We start from the raw sequence: 18,257 nt of genomic DNA, 5'->3' as shown, positions 1-18,257 counted from the left end.
GGTTTTTCAATAGCTATTTTTTTGCCCTATGTATTTTGACAATCTTTTTTGTTTTTTTTGAAAATCCTATCAACATGCGTTTCAATTCTATGAATAACCTATCCATGTTTTGCTGCATACCTATAACTGTTCCCTTTATCTCTTTTTGTGCCATTTCCACCCTTTCAATTCAGTTAGCATTTTTTTCTCCATGATTGTTAAATGAGCTTGAGTATTGAGGTGCGAGAAACAAACTAGTCTTTTTGTTTTTTGAACACACTCTCCTTGAACCTTTTATTATTTACCTTAAATTAGAAGTACATAATGTGAAATTTACTATTTACCTTAAAAGATAATTCTTTAAAAAATTTTCAATATTTAGGCAAAATTTTTAAAAGATATTTTTGTGCTTCAAAAGTTTGATGAAAGTATATTTATAACCACCGTTCCTTGTCGTAAGCTGGCATAAAAAATATGTTTAAACAAAAGATGCATGTTATACATGTCAAGTTTTGTTTTGTCAACAAAGAAACACCTTAAATCTCTTCCTATATTTAGGCCAAATTTTTTAAAGGTATTCTTTTCACCTTGAAAGTTTGATTAAAGTATACTTATAACCATCATTCTTTTTTCACAAGCTCCTTTAGGCAAATTATTAAAAATATAAATGAGGGCATTCATTTCTAAATAACATTAATCAACAAAAATTTTCATTAATTCTAAGAATTCTAAGTCTATACATCATGTTAACATCCTAGAACTAAGGTCATAGAAGTGTTGAACTTACTCATACTACCTCTTCACTTCACCCATAAAGTCTAATAGAAGCTGATTAAGGCTACTGATAGGAATGACCCTTTTTCTTAGGGCTTCTATCCTTTTAATCATTACCCTGACCAACTTTACTGTCATTTACAACACTGATCATTATCCTGGCATGGATTAATAAAGGATTTTCATAAACATTTGGTTTTATTCCAATGTCAAAATTCAACAAGTCGACATTGATCAAACTTTGCACCTTGTACTTAAGGTTGTCCAATCTTACAAAGAATGGCCTATATTGCTGAAGTAGTATTCACATCAAATATTAGGATTGTACCATTTAGGATATGGCAGTTTGAAAGGTTCAATAAGAATTAGGGTGATAAGGTGAGCTTTTGCCAAACAAGGATATAGGTTAGTATATATCATAAGGATAGGGTTCAATTCAGTCTTATCTTTTTTTGTTTTTCGTTTGAGGGATTGACCAAGAGGTGCAAGAGTAAAAACTTGAGACATCACTTGATAGGTGGTTGGGAGGTAATAAGCTGATAGGTGATTGTGGAATGTGAGGTAAAGGATATAAGTTCAGGTGTGGAATTCTTTAAGACTACATGAAGTTTGGGGATTTGATCCTAGGTGCTTAAAAAAGGTGGTGGAAATCAGACATAAGAAGAATTTGAGTATAGGTTTAGATTTAAGATAGTTGGTGGGGGTTATATGAAACCTAGTGACTTTGTCTTGGAAATCAAATTTTTGAGTTTAATCATTTGTGTAGTCAAGTTATTAATTCCTTTCATGACTTTGTCCAAACTTTGATCTTCATTCGAAACACCATATGCTTTGGGATCTTTTTAAAAGATGTTGAGCCTAGCAAGAATCGATTGATCTTAATTTGATTGACTTGGAAGTGACGAAGACCCTTGAGAAACAAACTTATCCCCTCCATAACTTTTAACCATTTCTACCAGCTGAGTGATCTGTTGCTTCCTCTCTCAAAGCTCATGCCTAAATTCTTCTTGATTCAATTCTAATACATTGATCTTTACCTCTAATTGATCTCTTATTTCACCCTTCTGATACCCATTAAGACAGATATTTTATTTGAAAAGATTAGACCAAAAAGTCTATGTTATTACTTTTTTGAACGAATGCCACAAAATAAATGCTAATTTGCATGACACATAGAACATATTTGTGAATGCATGAATATGATAATGATGTAAGAGAATGTCATGAAATGTAAAGATGTTTATGAGAATGGATTTTCATATGTATAAGACCCTAAATGATAAAAATTTAATCGCCCATGAATGTGCATGTAAGAAATGTAATGTCCTGTTGTAAAGGTGGTGGGATATGTTCTCATGAAATGCAATTTATACAATGCATGTCCTTAAGTTATATTCATTAGACAATCTATGAGGAAGCTATGATGAATTTACCATTGAAAGTATGTGTTGACTCTAACATGATTTTATTTTGTTTGTAGACAAGAAAAGCTCAAGTTTGCGGGGTGTGATAATTCTTTAATTTTATAGAATTATCATAATGTTTTATGGTCTAATTTTGTTTGTTCTTAGTAATTTCATTTAAAAACATTGCTATATTATATAATGTTCTCAAGGGTAGCATTTGGACCAAAATTGGAACACTTAGATACTTCAACAAGTTGTCTTTGTTATGACATGTTGCTACTATTTGCATTGAGAGTTGATTATTTACACCTGCAACCTTAGACATAAGTTTATTAAGAAGTAATTAAGCTATCTCTTAGCATGAAAAGTGACCTTCATGAATAAACCAAGTAGTGACCGAAAGCTATATGAAGAAAGGAAAAATTTAGCTACTTACCAAGTTATGAAAATCCAATTGCTTACCAAGTTGTCCAAGTTCATTAGCTACCTTGCAAGTCTTCAATAAGCTATTAAGGAACCTCGAGAAGCTGCCAAAGCCATAAGCTAGATTTAAGTAATAGTTAACAAGCTACAGGTTGTTGCACAAAAGAGTAAGGAACACCTAGCTTTGGATGGTTTTTAGGAGCTGGAAAGTAATGATTTTGGATTTAAATTCTATCCCATTTTGAAGAGAAAAAATAGCTACTGAGTTGGCCATTTTATGCACTCTTATTGGTGGAATTAATTTCATAAGGACCACTATTAAAATTTTCACATTTTGCTTAGACAGCCATGCGTAAATCCAATTGGAAATTCTGTTCCATTTGGTTTTACTTCTCCAACTAACTTATTGAGTTCTTGACTTGGACTAAAAAAAGGATTCCTTTAGTCAAGTGACATCACAAGCTGCCTATAAATACCCCATTCAACTACCAATTGAAGGTGTAAAGAGTAGGAATAAGAGTAAAGTAGCTTAAAATGTTCCATTTAATTTTTCTTGGATGAAAAATAGCCTTGCTTCTCCATAGAGTGTGGGTTATTTGGTTAGTTTTTTCCAGCATTTTCTTTTAGGTTTTCTTGCATTTATGTTCTTTAAATTTCCATTTACATTTCTTTAGATATTACTTCAATTTACTTGTATTTCTTTTAAGCATTTACTTCAATTCAACCTTTTAATTTCAACTTATTCAATCATATTTCCAAATTTCCATATTTAGTTTTTAGCTACTGTCTTTTTATGAGTTTTTAAGCGCAACTTGATTTCAATTGGTCTTGATCTTTTACATACATGTTCATTCATTAGTTAGCTAGGTTTACATGTAATTTGGATTCCAAATTTGAGAGTGGAAATTGAAATTTAAAAGCTATTCTATTTTCTAGTTTTATGGTTTTGCTTATATTTTTGTTAAATTTCAATTGCCAAATGATGCCCAATGCTCTTGAATTTTTTTGGGCATGTTTATATAGTAGTTAGCTAGTTTTACAAAAATTTTGAAAATTAAATAATACTAAATGATATGAAAAATCGTGACTTCAATACAAGCTATCTAGAATATGATTTTCAAGTTGATGTTTGGTTTTCTTATTGTTCCTTTAATTTGCTTGGCTTTGATGTTAAATTAATAAGGTTAATGTTTTCTTGCAGGTAGCATTCAACTTGAATCAAGCTTCCTTTCATTTACATTATCTTTACTTTATAGTTCATTAGATGTTTGATTAAATTCTTTTTTTTTTTTACTATTATTTTCAATTCTATTTTAGCTTAATTCATTGTCATTTTTGCATTTTAATTCATTGCTTTTTTAAGTTTCATTTATACATTTTTTTAATTTTCAAGTTCAATTAAATTCATGTTCCTGTTGATTAGTTGTTGTCTTAGTTACCAAATTTAAGTTCTATTTTTAGCTTCAATTTGTGCTTGCTTTTTTAATTTGGTTACACATGTTCAATTTCATTACAAGTTGCTTTAATTGATTTACCTTTCTAGTTCTTTATGCTTAGTTATTTTTCTTTTATGATTCAAATTACATTAGTCTAGATTTGTTTAGAGTTTTATTTTTTGTTTGTTTGAAATCACTAGTTTAGTAGTTTAAATTCTTAATAATAAAATCGAATATAATTAAGATGCTTAATTTCGATAATCTATCTAATTACTATCATAGTCCTTGAGAGATGATACTTGAATTAATTACTTTCATATTATTACTTGAGTGATTCATATACTTGTGATTTCTCATATGAAGGGCTAGATCATCTTAAGGTAGAATGTGAGGTTGTTATTAGCATGAAAAATCAGGCAGAGAAAGTAAATAAGGAGTACAGAAGCCAGATGCAAAATGATGATTCCAAGATATGCCCAGCAACATCCCATGGATTGGAGGCTTTTTCCTTTACATTAAAACCATCATCTTCATCCAAAGGTGGTGGTAATATGGGTGGTTTGTTGGTGGATATGTTGGCTCTATTATAGAAGTGGTGTTAGACAATGTTCAAAATGGTGAGTTGCAACATTTAGGTAGGGTAGATTGGATTGGATAGGGATGTCAATGGGTTAGGGTAGTTTTTTGCTCGACCTAGCTCCTACCAACTGCTTAATATTCACCCTTGATTCCACCCTAACCCAACCCAACTTGTATATTTATAACTTGCAATCAACCCGACTCAAAATTAATTTAATAATTTTAATTTAGTAAAATATTCATAAAACATTATTTAATATAAATTATATCTTAATTATACATAAATATAGTATTGTTACTAAGTTAATAACTTAAAGTAAAGTATTAAACAATAATTTTATTAATACAATAAATAAATATAAAATTAAATAAATATTAAAAGAGTATATTTTTTTATATATACTTGGGTTGGGTCGAAGCTGTACAACCTAAAACTTGATTCTGACCGAAACATGACTTTAGGAAAAAAACCTCGACCCACTTCTAGCTCGACCTTTGATTTTAAAAAATTTGACCCTATTGGATCGCACGGATTGAAACCTATTGGGTATGGATTATTTTATCATCCCTAAGATTGCATAATATCACAAATGCCCTTATAGGGCAAGTGCTCCCATTTGGGATATGTGCAAAAATATTGGATTTGATGAGGGGAAATTGAATAATGAAAAAGGATTTGTAAAGGCAGTATCCCATCAAATTAAGTAGAAATAAGGTGGCCAATTATTTCAGGGGCATAAAGTGGCAGAGGTAAATATGATAGGACATCAGCATGCATGCAGGATAAAATAATTCTATGTTTATTGCATCTAGTATAGGTAAGGAAACAAATGTTCAAGAATGTTAGAAGAAAGCATGGGGACGAGCTCCTAAAATAGGATACCATTTAACTATTGTGAAACATGAGAGCAAGAAAAGGAATAATGATGAGTCGAGTCTGTGTAAAAGGATGGAAGGAATTGAGTGCAAGATATTCAAAAATCAAATGGAGATGGAAGAACATGAAAATGGTTAATTGATTATAGCAACAATGATTGGTGATGAAAAGCTATCCTGTCGAAGCTAATGAATTGCTTAATGTGGAACTACCGAGGGGTTAGTGGTTCCTTAAGCAATTCTTAAACTGACAATGTTTGTTAAAGAGAACAAGCTCCAAATAATTTCCTTTTTGAGATAAAAAGGAAAGGTAATAAAATGGAGTGGATCTAATCTAGATTAGGTTATGATTGTGTTTTTGTTGTAAATAATAAGGGTAGATCTAGTGGCTTGGCCTTGATATGGATGGCTTAGAAGAATATATTTCATTTTTTATTTTTTACATTACATTTAGATGTTCAAATAATAGAAGAGAATGAGATGGGAGAATGGAGATTTATAGCCTTTTATAGTATACTGAAAACAAAAAAAAAGGGTTGAGTCATAGGATTTATTGAAAGTGTTATAAAACAAAAGCTCATTGCCATGGTTATATGCAAAAGATTTTAATGAATGACTATCAAATGATGTGAAGCAAGGGGAAAGCCAAAGATGTTCATAGAAAATTGACAACTTTAAAAAGGTAATAGATAATTGTGATCTTTTAGAGATCCCTTATACGGAGTTAAAATTTACTTCGACTAGATTGATTAAGTTAAAAATTATTCTTGAAAAGCTAGATCAACATTTTGTGAATGGTGATTGGTTAATTTAATGTCCTTTTATAGTGGCGAAACATTTGCTCTCCACAACATCAGACCATTTGCTGTTGTTATTTTAGTTTAACACCACAAAAAGGAATTTGGGTTGAGGAACAAGGATGCTTAGATTTGAAAATATATAGATCGACCATGAAGAGTGTGAAAAGATAGTTAGGTTGAAATGGTAACAACAACATCCTTGTGTTACGAATTTGGTTGGAAAGTTGAATGTTTGTGGATGAAGATTGAATAAATGGAGCTATTTACAATTTGGAAATTTAAGGATTTGGATTAAGCATAAGTAGTTTGAGATGGAACAACTAAGGCAAGACTTAAAGAAATTTGGTTTTTTTTATGTCAGAAAGAGTTAGCTAACCTTTTACATTGACAAGAAATAATATGGCAACAAATATCAAAGGAGTTGTGGCTTAAAGAAAGAGATCAGAACAATAGGTGTTTTCATTATGTGGTGTCAAAATGGAAAAGAAATACTACAATTAGCCAAATACCAATGTCATGGCTAATGGTCCTTAGGTTTATTAAGAATCGAGTTTAGGCAAACGTAAAAGGTTGGAGAGGTAAGTTACTTTTCCAAGTTGGGAAAGCTACTTTGATCCAAGCTATGGCACAAGTAACACCAACGTATATTATAAGTTGCTTCAAATTACCAAAAAGTTTCATTCATTAGCTTACAACACTATTGGCAAGCTTTTGGGGGTGATAGAATATATAAAAGACATGTTTGGTTAAAGTGGGATGCTATATGTTGTTCCCAGCTTGATAGGGGACTGGGCTTTAAGGATTCAAAGGTTTTAACTTGGCTTTTTTGGAAAAACAATGCTAGAGGTTAGTATGTAATAAGGTTTCCTTATGTAGTGATCGTTGAAAGCCAGATATTTTCCTAAATCTCCCTTTCTTGATGTAAAATTAAAATTTGAGTCCATCCTATTTGTAGAGCAGCTTAGTAGTAAGAAAAGAGGTTTTGGTTAAGGGATCAAGATGTAGAGTGTGAGATGAAAACTTTATTGATAGATGGCTACATACATTGGTGGAAAAACCTTCCACATATAAGGTTGACCAATTAATGGGCAGTAACTTATACTTATGAAGGTGTCTACCATAGTTAATCATAAGAGGATATGTTGGAGGAGTAAGATGATTAGTAAAATGTTCTTTGCAGAAGAGGTGGAAAGAATATTACATATGCCATAGCAATACTAGTCAAGATCTCTTGATTTAGATTGATTCCATACTTAGAACCCTTTAATGCTTGAGTTTATATCTCATGGCATGTATTTTTATGAAAATTACTTTCTTTTTATAGAATGTTATGGATCTATAGCTCTTAGGATTCTTTTTAATCTCATTGATTCTTTTTCATCTCATCTAGTTAGTTTCAAGGTATCTTTGCCTATACCTTTTCTTATAATTGTGTCAGAACCATCATTAATTGTTATAGTTCCAAATAAAACTATCTCTGAGCCAAGTCCAATCATGAATGATCCTACTAAATCCTTTTTGTTAGTGTTTTCGACTCAACTATTATTCAAGCCTTTCAATTCTTTTGGTTCAAAAACCATCTATCCTATGATTACACAAAGTCGATATGGTACACAATGATCCAGAATGCCGTACTCTTTATATGTTACAAATCATCCACCCTTTAAACCAGTATCTTTAAAAAAAAAAAGCATATCAAGATGAAAAATAGGTTTCAACTATGAATGATGAATATTTCACTTTGTTGCAAAAAAATACTTGGTCTTCAGTACCTTGTGATTAATCCATGAATGTTGTGGGTTTTTGTTGGATCTATAAATTCAAAGAAAGAGCTTTGGCACCATTAAGCAATTTAAGGAAAGGTTAATGGAAAAAGGTTCACACAATTAGAAAGCATTGACTTTGACTCCACTTTTGCACCTATTGTTAAGACCACTACTATCCAAACTGTTCTCTCTATTTCTATCAGTAGAGGATGATCTATCAGGCAATTAGATGTTAAAAATGCCTTTTTACATGGCAAATTGCATGAAGAAGTTCTTACAGCACAACCACTAAGGTTTATGGACCCTAATCATCCTTATCATATTTATAAGTTGCATCACTCTATTTATGGACCCTAAGTATAACCAAACCGACTGATTAAAAGAGTGAAAACTAAAATAAACCAAACTGAAATAAATCTATCAATTTTTTTAGGGTTTTTGCTTTTCACCTAAATGAAAGCATCTTTTCACCTAAATAAAAAGCATTGATCTTTTGCAAATGGATCAATTGTTTTACAAAATTGCAAATCAACTGATACACCACCCCAATTGATCCCTCAATTGAAATAAGTAAACTTGATTTAATCCAATTTTGATTTTTTTTGTTGATTTATTCAGTTAAAACTGATTAATGCTCACCCTTACTACTATGGGTTGTGGTGTTTTCTTACATTCCAACCTTATATTTTGGAGTGCTAAAAAGTAAATCATTGTTGCTTAATTTAGTATTAAATTAAAGTATATGGCTCTTTCTATAGCTTCTCGAGATATACTTTGGATTTCATCTATATTGAATGAGATCGGATTTTTTCCTACATTGCTATGTTATATGTACACAGACAATATGGCTACCACTCAACTTACTACCAATCCAATCTTTCATGCTCACATAAAAACATTTTGAGACCTTTTATCCTTTTGCTTGAGGTCTTGTTTTCGAGTGTTTTCTTCACATCTTCTTTGTTCGTTCTCAGTCACAACTAGCTAATATAATTATCAATAGACTTTCTTCCTCAATATTTCATCCATTTAAAAACAAGCTCATATGGATTTTGCCCTAATTGCTTAAAGAGGAATATTATAATTAATAATGTTGTAACTAGTTGACCTTGTGTTATATGTAAATATATTAGAAGTACTTATACTTTCTCAAGTATATAAAGCTAAAACCCTATATGGTTAAGACAGACTATTAGTTTTTTTTCATGAATGAAATGCTATTTAAAAAAACAAAAAGTCTTAATCAATTGTACCAAAACCCTATGAATTCCAAAATAGGCTTATGTTGTATAATATAATAGTAAATTTTAAATTATGTTGAATATTAGAGTTGACATGTTGTAACATAGATAAATAAGATACTTAATTACGAATAGTGTATGCCTAGTCAGCTATATTAGTTGAATAATTATTTCGACAGATGTACATTTCTCAACAAGCGTGAAGCCTTATCATTTCGTCAAATATAAAAGTTGTGTTGTCGCATCAAAATTTTACTTTTATTGAAGTTGTTATCTATTTTATAAAGTTGTTTGTTTTATTGTAAAAGCACTTAAAAACATGTGTTAGTCCTTTTTTTTAGAGTCATTGTCACTATAATGTTACGTAATAGTACTAGGTAACTTTTTAGGCAATAAATAAGGGTAACTCATTCACTATAAAGGTGGAACTAGAATTCCAACTATATCTGTAAAATATTGTGTGAAATATAAGCTATGAGTTTCTAAACTCTCTCCTTTTAGCTATCATTTTCCTTTCAATCTAATAGCTAATCAATCTATTGTTCTATTACTATGATTTGCAGTGATATAAATAATACATTTTGCAGTTGCCACAGTAGTGGATCTTTTACATTAGAAAACTTATAAAATTGTCAAACAAATTATTGATCCATAAAAAAAAGAAGTTGGTAGTAAGATTTAATGAAATAAACTATTGTAGCAAAATACATAATTTCATAAAAGTCGAACTACTTACTTGATGTTAATGTCAAAAAGAAGCTTCAATATGAAATATCGAATAGAATACCTTGATTTATGCCTGGATTATAGCATAAATACTTTGTTAACATAAATATCCTTTTTTCTAGTTTGTGACATAAATACTTTATAAGAACAGGGATTTCCTGCACTATCAAATACTAGCAATCGAACAATGACAAATAAGAAAAGTGACAAAGGCATTAAATCAATGTCAAAAGTGCATAAAGAAAGCTATTTCAATTCTTGATGGGTAATGACACTGTTAATCAAAATTATTAAGATCAGTATAATGATTTTAGGAGAAACGATTAAGGATTATCTTTTTGCACAGCCTAACAATTTGACCAAAATAATTTATAAATATTGGGTATTTCTCTGGAATTTTGATTCAATAAACAACTCAACAAGAGTTTCCTATATTGCTTAAAAGAAAATAAGCTTATTAAAATTTAATTTTAATTTTTGTGGTGCATTTTTAATGGAAAAGATGAGAAATAAGTACATTATGAATAAGGAAAATGCTAAAGGCAATTGCTTGTACAATTGCCCTTAAACATTTAATCTTATATAAAACCACATCATGCTAAAATTTAAGTTTCAAATCGATTATCAGATAAGTGGACAATTGTGCTTCTTTTAATTGATGACTTATGCCAGCTTGATTTATCAAGTGAGTCACGTGCCTCTTAGCTTTCATCCCTAACTTTTAGACCTTTTTTTGGTAGACCTTAAACCTTTAAGAGGCAATTAGTTTAGGGAAAATTTAGATTATTAGTTGGAATCTTGCTTTTTGTAATATGATTCCTTAGTTTGGTTCACAGTATCTAATTCTTAGGGGTATTCTAAGATTTTTAATAGTGTCTAAATAGCCTAGAATCAGAAATCCACCTCTCTTTGAGGTTTTTTAAGATTCGTAAAAGTAAGCAAAATTGTGTCCCACTTTTGACTTTAATAATAAAATTTTTTGATCTATTTTATCCTTAAAAATCAACATAATTGCATGATAAATTAAGACTTATTCTAACACAAAAAGCTTCATTCATAGCCATGTGATTAGACAAAACTACATTCCTAGCTAGATGATTGGACACCTAGTAACGATTGGAGACATAGTAGAATAAAAATAATAAAAACAACATTTTTAAAAGAAATAACGTAGTAGATTAGAACAAATTTAGGATTTTGAAGTTTTTAATTTTAAAAGCACTACATTTTTTTATATATGAAATGTAGTCAATCAATTAAAATAAAATTAATAAATTAGATATTTTCAATATCAATGAGGTTTTTTAGTATGGAAACATAATAATAAATATAAAAATTATAATACTTTTAACTACATTGTTATGTAAAAAATGTAGTATTTGATAAATATAAAATTTTCTCTATATCAGTAACTATGTTTCTTGTGATGGAAACATAGTCATTGATAAATCGTAATTTTTTATTTTTATAAGCACTACATTTTTTCATATGAAACATAGTTGATCATTTTAAAAAATAACAAAATAAATTTGATATTTTCAATATTAATGACATTTTTTAGTATAAAAATGTCGTAATAGATATAATATTTATGATAAAATATTTAAGATAATTTTAACTATGTTTTTTATATAAAAATTGTAGTGTTTGAGGCATATGAAATTTAATCAATATCAATAACTACATTTCTTGTTATAAAAATGTAATCGTTGATAAACATAGTAATTAATCACCTAGAAATGTAGTAACTAACAATGATCACATTTTTTTGTTTTCAAAACATTGTCAATAATAGATAAAAAATAGAAAAATAAACTAACAAACAAACATGATATATATGATATTTCCTTTTCAAACAATATCGTAGAGTTCTAGTCAAACCCTAAATTGTATCTTTTTTATTTCACACATAACCTTCCAGTTTTATGATTTCATCTTTGTGTGGTTTTGTTTAGCTTATTGTTATCATTATATGATTATTCTACTCTTTGTTTTGTACAATATGTTTTATGTTATTTATTTACGTTAAATGTCTTCTTGTTATATTGGTAATCTAGAGTAGATCTTAATTAAAAAGTTTCTGATCTATCATATATGTTCTTGTTATTGGTTATTCATTTTTCATCTACAAATGTTTTCTTGTTATTTTTTGATAAACTCAAATCTTTTCTTACTATTTGTTTTTAGTTGGATGTGGATTAGATCTCGATCTACCAAATGCACATTATTGCTTTTGACATATGTCTTTAACACTTACAAAAATCTTTCTTGTAAATAATTATGACTCATTTATAATAAGAAAGAAGACATAATTAGTAATAGTGCTTATTTTACAAATGAACTAGATAGAAAGTATGTTTCAACTATTACTTATTATTGCTATGACATTAGTTACTATGAAACTTAAAAAAAGATGTATAATCTCTTATGCTAATGAAATTTTTGATAGACTTTAGATTAAGCCATTGAACTTAAACAAAATAATGTTTAAGAGTGATATAAGGAGTGTAGATAATTGTAGAATGGATGGGAGAGCTTTTGCAAAATTATGTCAATTACTTCAAACACAAAAAGGATTAAACGTATCTAGACATATGTCAATAGAAGAAATAGTTATTAGCTTCCTTCACATCATTGCCTATCATACAAAAAATAAGATTATGAAGCATTAAGTAACCAGATCTAAAGAGATAATTAGTAAGTAATTTCATGTTGTGTTAAATTCTTTTTTAAGACTACATTTCCTGTTATTTAAAAAACTAAAACCCATAATAAAGAATTCAACAAATAATAGATAAAAAAGGGTGAAGGTAATGCATTAATCATTGCTTGCTCTAAATGAATGTTAATAAATTTCAATTTTGTATAATATATTAATTAGAATTGTTGGGTTTAGGGTTATTTAGGTACCTTAGATTGAACATACATAAGCGTGAATGTAAACTCAATTGATAGGCTTAGGTATTGGACTAGGAAAAATGAAATTATTACTAATATTCTTGGTGTTTGCATACCAAACATGTAATTCATTTTATATTCTATCAAGATGGAAAGATTTTGTGGCAGATGGCAGATTGTTTAAGGATGCCATTACATATAGAAATAATTTAAGGATTTCACAAGGTATTAGCTTTAATATTTTAGTTTTAGTTATGCCATAAAACACCTTTTAAATGTATATTAATGTTGTGATGCTGGATTAGGGTTTATTATTTGTGAGATAATGGATACACTAATGGGAAAGGTTTTTTGGCACCTTATAGAGGTCAAAAAAACCCTTTGAATGATTAAAAGCCAAGACACCAACCTACGACAACTAGCAATACTTTAATACGACACACTTTCAAGCAAAAAATTGTATCAATAGATATTTTAGTATATTGAAAGCTAGATGAGCAATTTCAAAGAAGAAATCATTTTATCCAATGAAAACACAGTGTATAATCATTTCTGCTTATTGCTTTCTTCATAATTTTATTAGATTTGAGATGCTAATTGATCCTATTGAAAGTGATATTGTTAAATTGAGTATAACTAAGTAGAAGGAGATAATCATCAAGATTTTATTAGCTATGATAAGCCAAGTGATGTTTGGATTGAGTTTAGAAACAAGCTAGTAGAGGAAATGTTTACAAATTTGGTTGCAATCCAATGATTAAGGATAAACTTTTATTTTTTTTCATTTGATTGCTGACATTGTTGTATGTGTAATATGTTAAGTGTGCTATTTGCTTTCTATATTTATTTTTCTATTTGTATTTTTTGTCAAGTGTACGATGTAGTTGGCTATTATTTGCAATAATATTTGTTTTGTTACCACGTGTATTGGTTTTCTTCCTTTTTAATTATTGGTTCATCTTAATGGTTTTTTATGTGATATGCATTTGTTGTATAATATCTAACTATATTATTAAGATATCAAAATGTCATCATTAGCTGCCAACATATTAAGTACATATAGAAAATTAAAACAAACCTCATCAATTGGTAATCACACATAGACAGGCTAAGGATGCCATACTTGTCCAATGCTTACATGTTTTAATTGATTATTCTAAATGAAAACCAACAATAGAATATTCAAAGTTGACTACCTAGGATATCTGAAAAGGATATTGAAGGCCAAAATTTTTCAAGCACAACTTAAAGTAAACCTACACATGAAGTCAAGGGTAAAGTTACTGAAGAGATAGTATAATGCTATTTGTAATATGATAACTAATGTAAGTGGATTTGGCTGGAATAATAAAAATAAATGTGTAACTACTGACAAAGATATATCTGATTAATGGGTTCAACTAAGTAGTTAACATGAATGTAAAAGTTACTTGATTACTAATTTTTTATCACAATATTTTACATATATACTTACATCAGTTTAGTTTAACTTTTATGTAGACTAACCCTTATGCTAGAGGGCTAAAGAACAAACTTTTTCCTAACTCTAATGATTTTTTCAAGAATTTTGATCAAGATAGAGCTATTGGAGCAAGCGCTGAAACTATAACTAATGTTGTGGAATAATTTCATGCTAATAATGATGTTAACTTTGGGTATAATGAGAATGATGCCAACATTGATCATGATGAGGAAAGATTAGAGGATGATGAAGTTAAAGGTTTAGTTTAGCGACAACCTTTACCATAAGTAGAATGTTGTTAGGCAAGAAACATTCTGGAAGCTCCAATGGATTAGCTAAATTAAAGGAACTAAGGTAATATCGGGATTATATATTATGAGACAGCATAAAAAATCAAAGGTATTTCATCTTTCTTCAAGAAAGAAGTTGAGATAAGTTATAAGCGAATGTTGCTCTTCACTAAAATCATGTAACTAGATGGAGACTCTCGAGATGAAATGCTTTCTATAAGGGAGTATATCTAGAGGGATATTGACAAAGTAATTTTTTTTTTTGCTCCACCAATTAAATTTTGAAAGGAATATATATGAAAGCAATTGAATGAATGTAATGCTTATCGATCATCATTTGATTTTTCAAGATACATGTAGCTATTTTAAATTATGAACATTGTATTTTCTTTATAATAGTGAAATATTATAATTACATTTTTTAAATTTAGAGATTGTATATAGTTTCAAATGTTTAGACATAAAATTGATATTTTTTAATTAAAATTTTTATAAATGCATTTTTTAAAATATAGAGATCTTCATTGTCAAGTTAATATAAAATTAACAAAATTCAATTTAAAATCTAATAAACAAACAAAAAAAAAACCAATGTTTTTAACATAAAAACATTGTCTTTGTAAACAAACACTACATTTTTCAAACAAAAATCATTGTCATTATTAATTGACATGAAATTGACAAAGTTCAAACATAATTGACATAGACTATGTTTTAAACATAAAAACGTCATGTTTGTAGACAAATATTATGTTTTTCAAACAAAAAATGTCATTACTATTAGATGACAGAAATTAACAAAGTTCAAACATTAAACTAATATAAACTGCATTTTTTACATAAAAAATGTTGTCTTTGTAGACAAACATTGTATTTTTCAAACAAAAAATGTCATCATTGTTAGTTGATATGAAATTGATAAAGTTCAAACATTAAACTCACATAGATTGCATTTTTAACATAAAAATGCGATCTTCTAGACAAACAATGTGTTTTTCAAATAAAAAATATCATCATTGTTAGTTGACATGAAATTGACAAAAATCAAACATTAATTGACATAGATTGCATTTTTTAACATAGAAACATTGTCTTTTATTCAAACATTGTGTTTTTTAACCCAAAAAAAAAATCGTGCTTGCTGGTTGACATCAATTTGGACAAAGTTCTAATAAACTAACAAATACTAGGTTTTTTTACAAGAAAACATCGTCTCTATTGTCAAAGATTGCATTTTTAACACTAAAATGTCATCTATGTAAATCAAACATATGTTGATTTATCTCATGAGCCATTTATGAATGAAAAAATTTGGACTTGTATAAATAAAAGAATTTAGGCTTAAATTCAGAATTCTATACAAATTATATATTGAATTTACATCAATAAAATTTCCATAAACCAAAAAAGGAAAAAGACTTATTGTCCTTAGTACTTACTGTATAAATTTGGATATATAGTTATATCATATATAACACACTTCATCAATTTTCTTTTATGTGAATTGTTCTTTTCCAAACCATTGAAAATAACTGAATGAACGTAAATCAATATGCATTTCATAATTGTGTTCAATATAGAAACATTAACCTATACTTTAAAACAATAATTAATCTTATCTGGTGTACTCATAAGATCATTAATAACTATTTCCTTCATGAAATGGAAGATGCAATAGTCACATTCTTAAGTTCCTGGTTAATGAGGAACCTAAAAATCATTGTTAGGTTGTCGAGTGTTTTTTACATTGGTGCAAACAATTGAAGAAAATAAAATAAACAAATATACCAAAAATATAACGTACAATTTTTTTTTTATTATGGATGGTCAATCCCTTAAAACAACACCAAAAGGAAACCATAACCATAACATTATAACAATAAATACACTGTAGACATAATATACTTATTTCATATAACTAAGATAAGTACCTCTTTATTATATCTTTAAGTTCTTGTGATGATTTCAAGTTACTTTTTCTTAAGTTGAAAAAGTAAATCATACAGTTTGTGTATTCAATGACAACCAAATGCCAATGACCATTGAATAAATAATAACGATTCCAATTTTAGAATGTAACGCTTTAACAATTATTAAATCCATATAAAACAATATAAAGTAATTAACAAAGTATATAATGAACATATACACAGGATTATAAGGAATGAGAAAATATTAGGACTCTTTTTTCATTACACATGCCAAAGCAAATGCACGCTTAAATATAGTGCTTGTGCCATTGGATATATGACTTGAGTCAATGAATTTATATGCAACAGTTATCTGTCCTTCCTTCACACATTTGTAAAGAAAGTTACAATGAAATACAAACCAATTATAATATAGCTATACACTATATATGAATTAATATATATTGTTTATATTTAAATGAATATATATAAGCTAACCTTATATATGCTAAGATTTCTGTAACTGATATTTGCATCATTAAATAAAATCTAACAATATCCTCTTGCCTAATCCACAAGGTTGATGGATAATTAAATATTTCCTCTTCAATTTTCTCATTTATTAGTCCTCATCTAGTAATTGATGTTTTGCATAATGGAGAAATGCATGCATTCTAGATTTTGTAGGTAGAATTTGGCTAATCTTAATCTTTAAAACTTGTTACATATAAAATTCAAGTGTATTCAAATAAAATCAAATCACAATGACCAAAACATCCAATTAATTTAATCAAACTGTGTATTAGTAAATGAGATGATTGGTCAAAAGATTCATCCACAAATACATTCCCTATATTGTTGTTAAATGACTAACCCATTGTGTTAGTTATATAGCTACAATTGTGCTTCCACCAATTCAATAATTTATAAATTTTGTTGAGTTATTATAGATTTCAATTGAGTAGTCTTAGATGTACGAGGTTTAAATTTTGTTTTGAAATAATTGTTAGACAAACAAATCTCCCAACACCCTTAACGCAACCAAGTCTGTCTTTAGAACCAAAAGCCAAGGTCAACATATCAATGCCATCACCACTTTCGATTTTATCAGATGTGTATCTCATAGATAAGTCATCTTAACACACAAAATACTTACATAAGTCAATATGATATATTAATATGCACAAATGGGAAAGTAGCAAATGAGAAATATATGAACCTACCATCTTCTTAGCCATCTCTTTAGTTACATCATCAGTATACTCTCTAGTTTTTAATGCATATACTTTTTTCCAAACCTCCTATCTTGAGATTTTGTTGCTTAATCTGAATGTTTCCTACAATCATATAAAAATATAAATTTGCAGCTAGGATGTAAATGATTTTCAAAATCCCTAACCAAGTGTTAATATACAATAAAAAAACTTACAAGTTCATGCTTCAAATTTGCATACCCATTTCTTAATGCTCAATGGTTATACATTTTTAGGCCCTTATTTTCTGTTGGATTTTTTTTTTTTATAACAAATAGGATAAGAATTACTGCATATTAAGAACACATAAAATAAACAATTTTAAAAATAATTGCTCTTTAATAATTTTTTATAAAAAATATTACAATGCATACACTAAATTCATCTGATAACCAATTTGAAACAAATTTTGTCCATTTTGCATAACTAATTACATAT

The sequence above is a fragment of the Durio zibethinus genome, chromosome 13, assembly GCF_047325235.1.
Source record: "Durio zibethinus cultivar Kanyao isolate XHJ-2024 chromosome 13, ASM4732523v1, whole genome shotgun sequence".
Taxonomy (NCBI): domain Eukaryota; kingdom Viridiplantae; phylum Streptophyta; class Magnoliopsida; order Malvales; family Malvaceae; genus Durio; species Durio zibethinus.
The sequence above is the reverse complement of the archived record's forward strand: the minus strand, read 5'-3'. Positions refer to the sequence as shown.